At 37.7% G+C, this 17,659-nt stretch overlaps 1 long non-coding RNA gene across 1 annotated transcript; it reads right to left on the bottom strand.

Moving 5' to 3' along the window:
* Nucleotides 1-12,776: 12,776 nt before the first annotated feature.
* LOC145959099 (uncharacterized) lies at nucleotides 12,777-15,695 on the bottom strand. The gene is made up of 2 exons (XR_014434725.1): nucleotides 14,308-15,695; nucleotides 12,777-12,963 (listed from the first exon to the last, which is right to left on the bottom strand). It is a non-coding gene; the product is annotated as an uncharacterized LOC145959099 (long non-coding RNA).
* Nucleotides 15,696-17,659: the final 1,964 nt, after the last annotated feature.

The raw sequence follows: 17,659 nt of genomic DNA, 5'->3' as shown, positions 1-17,659 counted from the left end.
AGTTTTAAATCGTTGTATTGAGATGTATCTACGTTGTTTTGTTTATGATCATCCTCGAAGTTGGTTACAGTTCCTTCCTTGGACTAAATATTGGTATAATTCATCGTATCATACAGCTGCTGGTATGACTCCATATCCAGTGGTGTATGGGCGCCCTCCTCCTAACTTGATCAGGAGTCCATCTGAGCATTTACCTGTTGATGTTGCTCAGTTGTTGGCACAAAGGGATGATGTATTAGCTACTCTCACGCTCAATCTGGCAAGGGCTCAGAAACGCATGAAACAAATAACTGATCGTAAACGTGTGGATGTGGAATTTCAAATCGGGGATATGGTTTTTGTCAAGCTGCAACCATATAGGCAATCCACTTTGCGTTCACATGGTCATCAAAAGTTGGGTCTCCATTACTTTGGTCCTTTTCCGGTGGTGGAACGGGTTGGTCCAGTAGCTTATCGATTGTTGTTACCACCATGTGCTCGAATTCATCCTGTTTTTTATGTTTCCTTACTTAAGAAATGCATGGGTAATTCTTCTCAGCTGTATGTTCCACTATCATTAAACACGGCTGTTGAGGATTCCCAACCAATTCCATGTCGCATTCTCGACTTGAGGAGAATTAAGCAACAAGGTCGTTGGGTTGATCAAGTTTTGGTTCATTGGGCTCATTTACCTCGTTCTGACAGCACTTGGGAGTCTGTATCTTTTATGCAGCAACAATTTCCATCTTTTGACCTTGAGGTCAAGGTCAATCTTAATGAAGGGGGCATTGATACGGGATCAAAAAGCACAACCAAATATGATATTGAGAAGGGACACGCGGCATATAATGATATGGATGTAATAACAGAATTTGGCAAGCTGAGGCGCAACACACGTGAAAAGTTCAAAACTTGGAAATTGCAAATGAACGTTGAGGGGAATAATAGCATATAAATTGAGGGTGGACATTTAGGGAGGGGTGTGTTGGTTTTTCTAAATCTTCTTTTGCTTTTCTCTTTCTATTTGGGCCAATCTCATGTCATGTGCCTGGAGATTCTTCTTTTCTTTCTGTTTTCCTGCTACTTGCCAGTACACTTTTTATCCATATAATCGAGCATATTAATATTCAGAGGAAGAATCATATAAGATCATAATGCAAAGGAGTTTGACGAGGTTGGTGTTTTGGGCTTGTAGTAGAGCCAGAAAGAAGTTTGGGTTTGTGTTCATCGATTTGCACATAGACATTGCTCAAATGAAGAAAGATGAGCAAAGGGGGCTTATTATTAGAGATAGAGAGGGAGATAACAATGCAATGAAGAGAAAGCAAGTTTGTCAAACCCTTTAAAAGCAGCAACAACCTTAGGTTTAGCCATTTGTGTTGGTGGAATGGTGCCATTGCTTGCAGCCTCCCATACAGGGGAATAAAATATAGGACATGGAATGGTTGTGGCTGTTGTGAGCTTTGCTTTGTTTGGATTTGGTGGGTTATGGGCAGTGTTGAGGTCCGCTGTAATGTTCTTGGTTGTGGATTGGATGATAATGACCATGTCTTTTGGTCTAAGCATATAGTTTTGGTCAAGGGTACTTCATCATGCACCTATATAGACTTCATTTTGTAACCTAGACATGCTCTATCTACCCTATATTCTAGAAGGCCCTCATTGTATTTTTACTAAACATATATGATGAGATGGAACATGGGTTCGAGAAAGTTGTTATGGTAATTGACGCAAAGCGGTTTGTAATTTGTATACTTGCAGTTCTCTTTATGTATGATGATGGTTGACAAAGCTTGGATATTTTCATTTGATACGATGGATGTAAATGTTATCCATATTTGAACCAGTAAGTCATGGTATGCTATTTAATAGAGAGAAGTTAAAAATGTAGATGTTCTTGTCAATAAAAGTCAATCACAATGAATGTTTTTCATTACAACAATTCTGAAAGCAACAACATATTTCACGCTTACAAATAGCCCTCCAAGATTGAATCTTTTTAGATGAGTTGTAAGAATCACTTCATAAACTCAAGCATGTTAAATGAAGGTGCTCAAGCTGGTGAAAGTTTGATATTTGCCTCAGAGAACTTGATTGAACCTTTCAAAACAACCTCCCCTTCTCCGAACTTTTTCCAAATTTGATATTTACTTTCAACAAATTCATTCTCGTTTTCAGATCTGACATTTAAGACTTTACAAACAAAAAGTCTAGTGTAATGGCTAGGATCTTCGTTTTAGAGAATGAAACGATAAAAGCATAACAAAGAACAATTGCACAACAGAAAAAGATTATGAATTTCCTCTCTTCAGTACAGAAAATCGGATTACAAACTAAGAACCATGTTATACAAATATATCCCCTACGGAGCTTTCTCCTTCACAGTGAAACCATACAAAATATTCTGAAGTTCCCCTCACTACTTGACACACGGCTTATTTATAGGGAATACAAAACTAAACTAATTGACCCTCCTAATCTCCTATCGGTTCGTTATACTTTAACCCCTTCCTTTTTTATATAATACTCCTGTAGCCCATTTTCCTTAAAGTTTGTTGCCCTAACTCGGTGCTAACACTAGTGGACACTTACAAATTCTGACCACCCATGTAGAAATACACCTCTTCCAGATTCCATCGTCACATCAATAGGGACAGTTGTCCGCAAAGCAGTTAATTCATAGCTTCCTACAACAACATTTAGTTGGAAAGCAAAATTTCAAGTATGTTCTACATCTAGCATAGAATTAAATTATAAGTAACAGTTAAAAAGGATAGCAACATTTTTCAATTAGTTGTGAGTTAGGGGGACTGAAAAATTTAACCCCCCTAGACCTCCACCTTTGATTGGACTTAGAGAACCACCAGAGTTGTAGGGATAACAACAAACACTTTTAGAACTTTCAAACATTAGAGACACTCTTGTGAAATACAGTCAATTTCTCTGAATTCAACTCATCAACTAACTACTATTCAAAAGCTAAAAAGTAATCGCTTCATTTGAGTAATAAAATAATTACCATTATCTGAGACTGAGAGGCATGGATCAAAGATCAAGGAACTCATACATGTTGAAATAGTATGGCTATAATAACATGTATGACAAGAAATGGTTCAAAATGTGTTGGTGGAAGCATAAGAAAATAAGTGCAAACAGACACACCAATGTGATTTGGGAGTTATATATTTGTGTGTCCATGAGAACCCACAGTAGGCTGGTTTTACCATGAGTAAAGCTTCCACAAAATTAATTGACTCACTAAGAATCAAATTAGGCAATTTCATAAGGAAGATATAAAATTAAAAAACGATACATGAAATATTACAAGAAATCAAGAAATATGTTGCAATTTGGTAAGAAGCAAGCAATTTTTCTGAAAAAGGAAAAGAAAAAATATATCAAATCCTCATCAGAAAACTTTTTGCTAAGACATGATATCTTACACTCATCAAATTTATTATTTGTTATTAACTTGGAACTTTGTCTCCCATCTATATATTGGATACATTTGAATTCCAAGTACCAAATTTTAGGAAAATGGGACAGATGACCCAACAGAGAATTAAACCAAGACATCATCAACATATCCAAAATTCAGTTGAGATAAAAAATAATCCTTTAGAGAAAGCACCTGAATAAAACATGTTGCATGACTTGATCCAAATCTATCTTATAAATGAATTATTAAAAAAAGTCGAATACTTTACTTTGACAATAAGAGCCATTCCTTTCTTTTTATTCCCTTCTAAGTTACACTCCAATGTAAGTAATAATTGTGTATGATAGGGGTAATAAAGTAGTCAACTTAGTCACATTCACTACATCGTTAGCCAGTTTGTAATTCTGTTCAAGCACCTCGTGTAGGCAATTCTCCAAGGTTTCCAAATTAGTATTGTCCCTATTAAGCCCCAAAAGCCTGCAAAGTATCCTATCCCCAAGCTCATGTACAATACTTCATAGAAAACAGAATCTTCTTCATCTCTGGGACAACTTTTGTTAACTTGCTCTCCACAAAGATAATTATTTCCTTCAAAAATAGAGGCATCATAGGTCTCGAAATGTCTTCCCAACGGCATTCTTCTTGAGAGAGAATTGTGTGACAAGTCTAATTTTCCTAAACCATCAATTTGTGTGAGAGAAGATGGAATTCTCCCACAAAAATGATTTCTTGACAAGTCAAGGGAATCAAGTGAACTTAAATTTCCAATTTCAAAAGGAATTTCTCCACTCAAATTGTTTCTGGATAAATTTAAAGAAACTAAGCCAAGGAAGTATCCAATCTCTTTTGGTATTTTACCTGTTAAATTGTTACATGAGAGATTGTTATGAAAATATGTAAAAGAAAGAGAAGAGAAAAAAGACGACACACAAATTACGTGGTTCAGTCAATGTGACCTACGTCCACGGGCAGTTCAAGAGTTTCTTATTTCTGAATGAATAGAGATATCTGATACATATGCCTTTTAGCCTTATAACAAGGATAAAATATAACAGCCTCATTACAACCCAATTAATAGGGAAATAGTAACGGACAAAATTATAAATTCAAGGCATCTCAACAATTCTCCACCTTGACTTGAATTTTCCCAAGTCACCAGTAACCAAGAACAACTCTCCTGCTTATTCTCCAAGAAGGGTCTCAAGCGATGCGAACATTCACCAAGTCCAAGCTATGCTTAAACTTTTCAAAAGACAAAGGTTTAGTCAACATATCTGCTGGATTGTCTACCGTAGCTATCTTCTCTATGGAGAACAATTTGTCTTCAATTACGTCTCGTATGAAATTCAATCTGACATCAATATGCTTTGATCTTTCATGATAGACTGGATTTTTTGCCAAACATAAAGCACTTTGACTATCACAATAAAGTATACGTCTCTGCACATTCAATCCCAGACTATCAATAAGACCTTGCAACCATATACCTTCTTTAACCCCTTCTGTCAAGGACATGTATTCTGCTTCAGTTGTAGACAAAGCAACAGTAGGTTGAAGTGTTGCTTTCCAACTTACAGCACAACTATAAAGAGTAAAGATATAACATGTCAAAGATCTTCTCCTCACGAGATCTCCACCATAGTCAGAATCTGCATAGCCAATAAGACCAGACCCAATATCATTAGAACCATAAACTAAGCAGATATTACTAGTACCTTTCAAATATCGCATAATCCACTTCACAGCCTCCCAGTGAGCCTTTCCAGGATTACTCATAAATCTGCTAACCACACTCACAGCATGAGCCAAATCTGGTCTTGTACAAACCATGGCATACATTAAGCTTCCAACAGCACTAGAATAAGGAACCGTATTCATATACTCCTTTTCTTCATCAGTACTAGGAAGAGTGCTAGCATCAAGTTTAAAATGTGTTGCCAAGGGAGTACTAACAGGCTTAGAATTCTCCATTTGAAAAGACTGCAACAACTTTTCAATGTATTTCTTCTGAGATACATAAAGTAGACCTGCATTCCTGTCTCTCCAAATCTCCATTCCTAAAATCTTCTTGGCAGCACCCAAATCCTTCATCTCAAACTCACTGCTCAACATAGCTTTAAGAGCATCAATATCAGTCTTGCTCTTAGCTGCAATTAGCATGTCATCCACATACAACAACAAATATATATAGGAACCATCTGATAGCTTCCTACTATAAACACAATTATCAAACTCATTTCGAACAAAATTATAGGAAATCATAAAAGCATCAAACCTCTTGTACCACTGCCTCGGGCTCTGTTTTAAACCATACAAGGATTTTTTCAGCAAACACACATGGTTCTCTTTCCCGGCCTCAAGGAATCCATCTGGTTGTGACATGTAAATCTGCTCTTCTAAATTTCCATGCAAGAATGCAGTTTTCACGTCAAGCTGCTCTAACTCCATATTCAAAGCACTCACCATAGCCAACAGAACTCGAATAGTCTTATGTTTTACCACAGGCGAGAACACTTCATGGTAGTCAATTCCTTCTTTCTGTGAAAAACCTTTTGCCACAAGTCTTGCCTTGAATCTGGATGGTTCAACACCAGGAATCCCTTCTTTCCTTTTTAACACCCATTTGCATCCCACTGGCTTCACACCTCTAGGTAATGGTACTAACTCCCATGTTTGATTTTTCTTAAGTGACTGCATCTCCTCATCCATGGCAATTAGCCATTTCGATGCTTCTTTACTTTGAATCGCCTCCTTATAGGATTTAGGCTCATCAGAATCAAGATTTTCACCTACTAGCAAGGCATATGCAACAGAGTTAGTATCAACAACATTAGTAACATCTGCATACCTCTTAGGTTTTCTGATTTCCCTCCTTGTTCTCCTTGTTGCTATGCTTTGAGGCTCTTCTTGAACATTACTAGATTGTTCCACAGGATTCAAATTTTCTTTATTTGAATCTTCAACCTCAAACTCCACCTTCTGATGAACTCCCTTATTTGTACTTTTATTTCCTGCAAGATTTTCAACCTCCTCTTTCTGGTCAAACATAGCAGACTCATTAAAAGTAACATCTCTGCTAATAACAAATTTTTTTGTTCTGTTATTCTCAGTACACCATAATCTATATCCTTTGACACCCGTAGGATACCCAAGAAATATACATTTCATTGCCCTAGGCTCTAATTTACCATCATTAACATGAGCATAAGCAGGACAACCAAATATACATAAGCCAGAATAATCAGAAGGTTTACCAGACCATACCTCCTGAGGAGTCTTTAAGTCAATTGCAGTAGATGGATACCTGTTCACCAAATAGGCAGCAGTATTAACTGCTTCAGCCCAGAATTCTTTTGAGAGACCAGCATTTAAACGCATGCACCGAGCACGCTGAAGTAGTGTTTGATTCATATGTTCAGCAACGCCATTCTGTTGTGGTGTATGTCTCACTGTGAGGTGCCTGACTATACCTGCTTCTTTACAGTAATCATCAAATAATGCATTACAGAACTCCAGTCCATTATCTGTTCTTAGAGTCTTGACTAATTTCCCGGTTCGTTTCTCAACCATAGTCTTCCACTCCTTGAAACGCCCAAACACTTCATCCTTGGACTTCAAAAAATACACCCAAACCTTTCTAGAGTAGTCATCAATAAACGTCACAAAATACCTGCTCCTTCCATGGGACTGCACTGGGGAAGGACCCCATAAATCAGAGTGAACATATTGCAATATTTCGGTTGAAGTGTGCTTACCGTGACTGAATTTTAGCCTGCGTTGTTTACCCATAACACAAGATTCACAGAACTCCAATTTCCCTATCACCGCTCCACCCAACAGTCCTTGTTTACTCAACACTGCAAGTCCACGCTCACTCATATGTCCCAACCTACAATGCCATAATTTTGTGTTATCAACATGTTGCTCTAAGGAATGAGATATAGACACCGTTCCCTGAAAGGAATTGCCAAGCATAACATAAATTCCATGTTGTAACTTTCCTTTCATAACAACCAGAGCACCTTTAGAAACTGTGATTTGTCCATTATTTCTTGAAAAACTGTACCTTTGTTTATCTAAGGTACCAATAGAAATCAGGTTCTTCCGTAAGCCAGGAACATACCAAGCATCAAACGTCCTAACCATGCCATCATACATTTTTATCTGTACAGCGCCACTACCTTTTACTCCAAGCTCTTCATCATCACCTAACTTTACACTACCATTCCATTCTTTAAATGAATTGAACAACTTCCTGTTAAAAGTCATGTGATAAGAAGCTCCGGTATCCATGACCCATGTATCAGCAAAATCAGTAGTACTGACAGTCAAAACATCTCCGCCATCTCCTTCATCTAAACTCTCACCAGAGACAGTTGCACTAGAACGAACAACAAATGCACTGGCATTACTATTTCTATCTTTCTTCAGTTGTGGACAATTCTTCCTTATGTGCCCCACCTCTTTGCATTTGTAACATCTCACTTTCTTTGACTTTGAAAGTGAATTACTGCGTGTATGACCTTTGCTACTATTTCCTCTCTCCGTGCTTCTGCCTCTGCTAGCAGTCAGACCTACATCATCCGCGTTAGAACTAGAGACTACTCTTCTCTTCAATTCTTTAGATTGTAAGCTGTCCTTCACATTGTTGAGAGTAATACTATCCCTGCCATACAACATAGTATCAATAAAATTCTCATATGATTTTGGCAGAGAACATAACAAAATAATAGCTAGATCCTCATCATCAACTTTAACTCCAATACTCTGTAGGTCCAAGATAATTCGGTTAAAATTATCAAGATGATCTCTCACAGACATATTCTCAGACATCTGCAAGGTATAGAGACGTTGCTTCTGATACAACCGATTGGTTAGGGATTTCTGCTGGAATTTATCTTCCAACATCTTCCACATCCCTGCTGCCGTTGTCTCTTCACCTACCTCTCGTAGAACCTCATCAGTCAAACTCAAGAGAATCAAACTGTGCGCCTTTTCCAACATCGCTTTCTTTTCATCATCAGTCATAATTATGGGTAATTTATCCGCACCCTCCAGTGCTGCAGCGCAACCCTGATGCACAAGAACCGCTTTCATCTTCAATTTCCACAAAGTGAAATCATTCGATCCATTGAATTTATCAATATCAAATTTGTACGAAGACATTGCGTTTCTTCAGATCAGGCCCTAGCGTAACCTAGAGCTCTGATACCAATTGTTATGAAAATATGTAAAAGAAAGAGAAGAGAAAAAAGATGACACACAAATTACGTGGTTCAGTCAATGTGACCTACGTCCACGGGCAGTTCAAGAGTTTCTTATTTCTGAATGAATAGAGATATCTGATACATATGCCTTTTAGCCTTATAACAAGGATAAAATATAACAGCCTCATTACAACCCAATTAATAGGGAAATAGTAACGGACAAAATTATAAATTCAAGGCATCTCAACAGAGATCAATGCCCTTAAGATTCAATTCGGGTTCCTTGAATTGTTGTTCCAATCCTTTCCAAATCCATGTGATGTCAAGTGTATAGTTTTGATGATAGAATGGACCATAAATTTCATAGTAAGCCGTATCATATTCATATATACGACTATATATTTCACTTTTATTTATGCTTTTTTCAGACATTGCATTAAAATTCTTTATCATGTTGGAATTCCTTTTGACAACTTATTCCTCGAAAGATCCAACATTTGAATATGCCTTAAAGAACAGAGTTGAACAGGAAGATTTCCAAAGAAATGATTCCCTCGTATTATCAAGATTATCAATTGTTGCATGCTTCCTCCAATCCATGATGGTATTGGACCAGACAAGAAGTTTTCCTCCACATCCAGCACGAATAAATTGCTGCAATTTTTCAAAGTTGAAGGCAATTCACCGATTAAACTATTGCCTCCTAAAAACAAAAGTTCCAATTTAACAAGGGGTGCCCATGGAGATAGGAATCTTCCCTGACAATTGATTGTTGGGTAAATTAACAAACAGTAATTGGTCAACAGATTTCCAACAATCAGGAAGTTGCCCTCTTATTTGATTCTTTGATAAATCTAAAATGGCCAACTTTGCAACTGTTTTTTGGTCACATAAGAATGAAGACAAGTCTGAAAATTGATTTTCAGAGAGCAACAGCTCTGAAGCTTGTTGTAAAAATGACGGAATGTTGCCCTCAAATTGATTTGAATTCAAAATTATTGACGGTCCACCATGAAGCTCCAATGGTATATTAGGAATAGTACCAGGATAATATGGAGTTAGTTATATCAGTTAGGGGTTGGATATGTTAGTTAAGTGTATAAAAGAGAATAAGACCCATACATGAAAGAATATATTCATTCTATTGTAAAAACACAAATCTTCACTCTGCTCACTCTGATTAATAAAATTCTCTTCGGAATCTCTTCTATTCACGATTCCCTATCTCTCATTTGGTTCTTCAGTTACCTAAATCCCTTGAACTACTTCTTTCCTTATCAATTGGTATCAGCCTGTCCCTTCCATGGCCGAAAACACCAGGACTCAGGCAGCAATGAAGGAGATGGAGGAGCGTCTCGCAGCCCGATTAGAAACGCGTTTGATTGAGCTTACGGGAAACATCAAGAAGACACTGGATGAATCTTTAAAGAACAGCATTCAAGAAGTCTTCTGGAGTTCACACGAAGGCGATGACAGTCATCATTCTTCTGGGAGTGCGACTCAGTACAAGGGGTATCATCCACATTCTTCTTACGGAACAAGACTAGCCAGAATCGATTTTCCAAAATTTGGGGGCGAAAACGTGCATCAATGGATCTACCAAGCTGAGAATTATTTCTCTATTGATAATACTCCCAATGATGTGAAAGTCAAGATAGCGATCATCCACCTTGAAGGCAAAGCCATGCAATGGCATACGGCATTCGTTTGTTCTGCAGGTAATTTTCCTATTCATAATTGGGCATTGTACACTAACCTATTGATTGACAGGTTCGGTGCAGTCTGTGATGATCCAATGGCGGAATTAATGAAGCTGAGACAAACCACTAGTGTTGAGAAATACCATGAGGATTTTGATGCTATCGTGGCTCGGTTACAACTCTCTGAAGAGCATATGTTGAGCTGTTTCTTGGGAGGACTAAAGCAGGACATTCAAATGCTGGTCAGGATGTTTCAACCAGATTCTGTGAGAAGGGCATTTACTCTGGCAAAGATGTATGAAGCTGCCAGTTCTCAATCCTCGGTAGCAACTACCCTCGCGAAACAGACTCGAAATCTTTCTAACCAAAAGTCAATACTAGGAGAAAAACTGGTTACTCTACCAACTGCAGGGGTAGACAACTCCAAGACAGCACCCAAGATTCACAAGAATCTTACCCTAGTGTATATGGCCGAAAGGAGAGCTAAAGGCCTTTGTTACTTTTGCGATGAACCCTTTACTCAATCTCACAGTTTGACGCACAAGAAATTACAGATACACGTTTTAGAAGTCAATGAAGGTGATGACGAAGTCTCGACACTTGATAGTGCTACACAAAATGAAGAAGTCGGGATGAAGGAGCCTCAAATTTCAGTGAATGCCTTAACAGGAATTGCCAATTTTAGAACCATGCGAATTACTAGTTATCATAACAAGAAACCTCTCCATGTGCTGATCGATAGTGGCAGTACCCACAACTTCTTGGATATTAATATAGCCAAGAAGTTGGGTTGTCAGATTGTGGAATTGGAACCTTTGAATGTGGTTGTCACAGATGGAACTAAATTGCAAATTTCCTCGGTGGTATAGAAATTCTCTTGGACGATCCAGCAAACTACTTTCACTTCGGCTATGTTGCTTCTTCCTTTAGGTTGCTGTGATTTGGTGCTTGGCATTGAATGGTTGGTGACATTAGGTAATATTACTTGGAACTTTGACAAATTGACAATGGAGTTTATCGTCCAAGGCCGCAGACATGTCCTTCAAGGTGCCTCTTCCAGTGGACTCCATACCATTAAAAGACAACAGGTACAAAAGACTTTACAAGACGGGGTACACCTTACAATGATCAGCCTATGCGAAGATGATACTTCCTTACTTCAATCTATGACTACACATGAGGCTCAACCAGCTATTCCACAAATCATTTTGCAGCTTTTGGATGACTTCAAAGACATTTTTCAGGAGCCCACCCAACTTCCTCCTTCTAGACCTAACCATGATCATAAAATTCCGTTAATACAGGGCGCTAACCCTGTGAATAAACGACCCTACAGGTATGCAAGACATCAAAAGGATATTATAGAAGGCTTGATTTAGCAATATTTGAAGACTGGAGTTATACAACACAGCACCAACCCCTATGCAAGCCCGGTGGTATTGGTTGGAAAGAAAGAAGGTTCTTGGCGCTTATGCGTGGATTATAGAGATCTGAATCAAGCTACAATCAAAAACAAGTTTCCTATTCCATTGGTGGATTACTTTATTAGATGAGTTGCATGGCTCTAAGGTATTTTCGAAAATAGATCTGTGAGCAGGTTATAATCAAGTCAGAAAGGCCAAATCTGATGTGGGAAAGACAGCCTTTAGGACACATGGAGGACACTACGAGTATTTGGTCATGCCATTTGGGCTTACAAACGCCCCAGCCACCTTCCAAAGCCTTATGAATGACATTTTCAAACACTTTGAGGAAGTTTCTATTGGTTTTTTTTTTTGATGATATACTCATCTATAGTAAGTCCTTCGATGATCATGTGAGACATTTACAGCAGGTCTTGTTAACCATGCGAAAGAATTCGTTATTTGCCAAAAGGTCGAAATGCTACTTTGCTATTAGAAAGGTAGAATACTTGGGTCATTTCATAAGTGGTGAGGGTGTTTCAACTAATACGGCAAAAATAGAAGCTATGGTTCATTGGCCATTACCGCAGTCCATAAAACAACTTAGAGGCTTCCTTAGGCTAGCTGGATATTACAGGCGGTTTGTTCACAGGTATGGAATTGTGGCTAAACCTCTCACTGATATGCTAAAAAAGGATAATTTTTCTTGGACACAGGAAGCCAAATTAGCCTTCCAGCATCTCAAGCACTTGTTGTCTTCTACCCCTGTCTTGGCATTACCCGATTTTAGCAAAACATTTGTAATTGAAGTGGATGCTTCTGGCTCGGGCATTGGAGCAGTATTCATGCAAGCTAACCATCCTATTGCCTATATCAGCAGACCCCTCTATAAACAACAACAAGCTCTCTCCACATATGAAAAAGAGCTCATTGTAGTAGTGTTTGCTGTCCAAAAATGGCTGTAACGACCCACCCTAGGCCGTCACATCAAAACCAACTAAAATAAAATGATATATAATATAGAAAATAGAGCAAAAGCCAGCTACGCTAGAGTGTAAAAATTTGTCTTCATAATATCAAACATAATTATATCAGAGTCAGTCTTAGTAAAATTATACAGTAATCCCATAATAACATCATATAAGACACCCTAGGTGCTGGTCAAGCTCTAAACCTAGCTACTTCTCAAAGCAGCTACCAAAGACTTCTTCATATCCCAAAGCCTCACACCTGATCTGCTCCCCCACAAAGTGAGATCATCACAGTCCAAACCACATGGAAATATAAGGGTTAGCACATATAAACCAACCATAGTACGATAAAATGAAATATCATTAAACAGATATTTATCCCTAATATATATATATATATCCGCACCAAGGAAATAAACCTTATAAATAATTATTTCCATGCCAAATATAAATCAAATCTAAAATCCAATGCATACAATCCACACCATTTGTATACATATTTCCACATCCAGAAACAAAGTTACACCACTGTATAATTATTCCATGATCTCACACCAACATATCCTCACAATGTTGGCCTCAACACCATCCACCAAGTGTTGACACGCACGCTGAAACATATCAGCAACCCAGGAATCACACCTGACCTCTCATGGAAATATACAGCTGGAATTACGTCGTCACGTAACCCTGGTGATCATGGCCACTTCATCCATCGGTATGACTCGGCCTTGCCCTCATACCGGTAGCAAATAGAATACTTAGAGGAGTACTTCAGAATCCACCTAACATCTGAAGTGGTTTATTATATAATCCTTGGAAAAGTTCCTTATTGGAATCCTCACCATGGGATTCACAAATTTTATAGTTTTCCAAAGATTATATCCTGATCTCACCAATAGATCTTCCATACCATAACCTTACTCCTCTGAGTTCTATTAGCTTTCCACACCACATGCACATAGCATATTTCATAATTACATACAACTTTTCCATAACCATGCCAAATCATTCACTAGAACAATCATATCTAGAGTTCTAGACCTCCTTTTTGGGTGATTCCAATGCCATTAGAAAGCTAACATCTAAGGCTACAACTTTCATGACAAAATCAAAATACTCATGAAAAGTACTATTCATGTGAATAGTAATAGTACTATGCACATGAACAGTAATTTCTGAAATCAATTCGTGAATGAATAGTAAACTCAAATTGAATGAATAGTAAATTCAAATTGAATGAATAGTAAATTGAATGAATAGTAAATTATGCAATTAGACGGAATTCATATGAATAGTACTATTCATGTGAATAGTAACTTTCACGACAGAAAACTTGAAAATCATCAAAATTCCTTCCAATTCATGAATCCAATCCAAATTACACGAAATTGAACCATTATAAAGCATAAACAATATCCAGAAACAACATTTTAAGCAATAAAATCAAGTTTTAACCATTAATTCATGCAAATCATGAAGAAATCATGAAAACCCTATCAAACCCTTTTTTCCTCAATCCATCCTTAATCAAGCTTAAATCATGAAATTAATATGATATTTCAAACCCATACATACTAGATTAAGTCTTATAAGTACTACCCTTACCTCAGAAACTTCAGAAATGCAAGATTTGGACAAACCCCCAAATTCCCAATTCAAACTTCAATCTCAATTTTCAAGGCTTTAGAGGCCAAATCTCCTGAAACTCCAGTTGTGAAGATTGATCCTGGCTTGATAAGCTTCCCAAATATGTCCTCAGCTTCCCTCCGGACCAGAGCCTTTCTCTCTCTACTTTCTCTCTCTACTTTCTCTCTCTAAAAACTGTCTCTGTCTGACAAATGAAATCCTCCGGTCCTAAGTCCCTATATATAGCCATTTTTCAAAATTTCCAAATTTCACCCTTAGCACCTATTCACCTCAAATATCCTATTCCTTGAAGTATTTCAACTCCCTAAGCTCTGAAACAACCTCAAATTCACTCAGAAAGACCAGATTTATCTTATGTTCCTATCCTTCGATCTCCTACCCATCTTATTCCTTTCCATGCAATACTCACAACTCACCACCATATGAAATGCAACATGTGTCAACACACAAACAAATATCACTTTCAGATATAGATGCTTGGAATAATGAGTTGCATGCCATAATACTTCACTTAACCAAGATGAGGAGGAAGGTGATCAGTCTTCTTCCCTCTTAATACTGGTTCAGTATAATGGTGTACAATGCATCATTCACCAAATTCATGCACACACATGCCTATACAAACTATCAAAACATCAACCTCTCATCTCATACTATAAAATCACTATCATGCTTAAATAACTAATCAAAATCACATTAACATACAACATGCATAGAAGTAAGTACATTCCAAATCCACATAAATAACATATACATACATACATATATACGAAATAACTTAGTATTTTCCATGGTGTTACAACTCTCCCCAACAACAAAAATTTTCGTCCCCGAAAATTCACTTACTCATAAAGAGATATGGGTATTGATCCTTCATTCTATCTTCCAACTCCCAAGTGGCTTCATTAGTAGCCTCATCCCAAATAACCTTTACCAAATTGATAGATTTACCCCGCAATTGCTTAACTTTCCTATCTACCACTGAAACTGGCTGTTTCTCAAAAGTTAAATTCTCCTTAACTTGCACTGCCTCTGATTCCAAGACATGACTCGGATCGTGAATATACTTTCTCAACTGTGAAACATGGAACACATCATGCAGATTAGACAGAAATGGAGGTAATGCAATCTGATATGCCACTGATCCAATCCTCTTGAGAATTTGATACGGTCCAATAAACTTAGGATTCAACTTCTTAGCTTTGATAGCTCTTCCCACACCTGTGGTAGGAGTTACTTTCAAAAACACATGTTCTCCTTCTGAAAACTCCAAAGGTTTCCTCCTTTTGTCTGCATAAGACTTTTGCCTACTCTGAGCAGCTTTCATTCTTTCCTGAATTTGTTTCACCTTTTCAGTAGTCTGTAAGATGATCTCTGGCCCTACCATCATTGATTCTCCCTCTTTGAACCAACATAAAGGTGTTCGACACTTCCTCCCATACAGAGCCTCAAATGGTGCCATTCCTATACTTGCATGAAAACTGTTATTATAAGTGAACTCGACCAAAGGTAACATTTCTTCCCAATTCCCTAGATGATCTAAAATACAAGCCCTCAACAAGTCCTCCAAAGATTGGATAGTCCTCTCAGACTGCCCATCAGTCTGTGGGTGATAAGCAGAACTGAGTTTCAACTTAGTCCCTAATGCTTGATGCAAACTTTGCCAAAATCGGGATGTAAAACGAGGATCCCTATCAGAGATGATACTGGAGGGCACACCATGTAATCTAACAATCTCCTTAATATACAATTGAGTTAACTTTTCCAAGGACCACTTTATATTCATTGGAAGGAAATGAGCACACTTAGTTAATCTATCCACGATCACCCAAATAGAATCACAATTCTTAGCAGACCTTGGTAATCCAACAACAAAATCCATGGTTATACTATCCCATTTCCATTCTGGCACTTCCATCATCTGTAACAAACCTCCTGGTTTTTGATGTTCTACCTTAGCTTTCTGACATACAATGCAAGATGCGACATACTCGGTTACCTCCCTCTTCATACCATTCCACCAAAACATTTTCTTTAAATCTTGATACATTTTTGTCATACCTGGATGTACACTCAACTTACTTTTATGACCTTCCTCAAGTATTAATTTCTTCAACTCCTCATCTTGTGGAATACAAATTCTTCCCTTGTATCTCAAAACTCCATCCATATCTTGTTCAAATCCTTCAGCTTTCTCAGAACCCAACAATTCTCTAACCTTGTTCAATCCCGTATCCTGAACTTGTTTTTGTTTCACCATCTCCAAGAAATCACTAGTAATGGTAGTCATACCACAACTAATAAAATTTGTGGCAACAACAACGTTAAGATTCATATCCCTAAATTTCTCTACCAACTCCATCTCTTTAACCATCATGTAAGACATATGAAGGGATTTTCTGCTCAAAGCATCTGCCACCACATTCGCTTTACCTGGATGATACATTAACTGAAAATCATAATCTTTCAAAAATTCAATCCACCTCCTCTGCCTCATATTTAACTCTTTCTGATCAAACAAATATTTCAAACTCTTATGATCACTGAACACATCAAACTTTGCTCCATAGAGATAATGTATCCAAATCTTCAAAGCAAAAACCACCGCAGCCAACTCTAGATCATGCGTAGGATAATTTCGTTCATGAGTCTTTAACTGCCTAGATGCATAGGCCACAACCTGTCTATCTTGCATAAGAACACATCCTAAACCTTGATGAGATGCATCACAATAAACTTCAAAAGATTTATTAGGATCTGGTAGAATTAATACAGGAGACGACGTCAGTTTCTCCTTTAACTCTTGAAAACTTTTCTCACACTCCTCCGTCCATACAAAAGGATGATCTTTCCTAGTCAGCTGTGTCAAAGGCATAACTATTTTAGAAAATCCTTCTATGAATCTTCTATAATAGCCAGCTAATCCCACAAAACCTCTAACTTCAGTAACTGATTTCGGACGTTCCCACCTCAAAACCGCTTCCACCTTAGTAGGATCAACTGCAATTCCTTGTGCAAAAATCACATGACCCAAGAACTTAACTTTAGATAGCCAAAACTCACATTTTGACAACTTTGCAAATAATTGTTTCTCTTTCAATACCTGCAAAACTACCCTCAAATGTTCTCTATGTTCTTCCATAGATCTAGAATAAATCAAAATGTCATCAATGAACACCACAACAAACTTATCCAGAAAGGGTCTGAAAATCCTGTTCATATAATCCATGAAAATAGCTGGAGCATTCGTCACTCCAAAAGGCATAACAACATACTCATAATGACCATACCAAGTCCTGAAAGCAGTCTT

Source organism: Cajanus cajan, chromosome 1 (assembly GCF_000230855.2).
Source record: "Cajanus cajan strain Asha chromosome 1, NIPB_CcT2T_4, whole genome shotgun sequence".
In the NCBI taxonomy this organism is placed as follows: domain Eukaryota; kingdom Viridiplantae; phylum Streptophyta; class Magnoliopsida; order Fabales; family Fabaceae; genus Cajanus; species Cajanus cajan.
The sequence above is the reverse complement of the archived record's forward strand: the minus strand, read 5'-3'. Positions and strand labels throughout refer to the sequence as shown.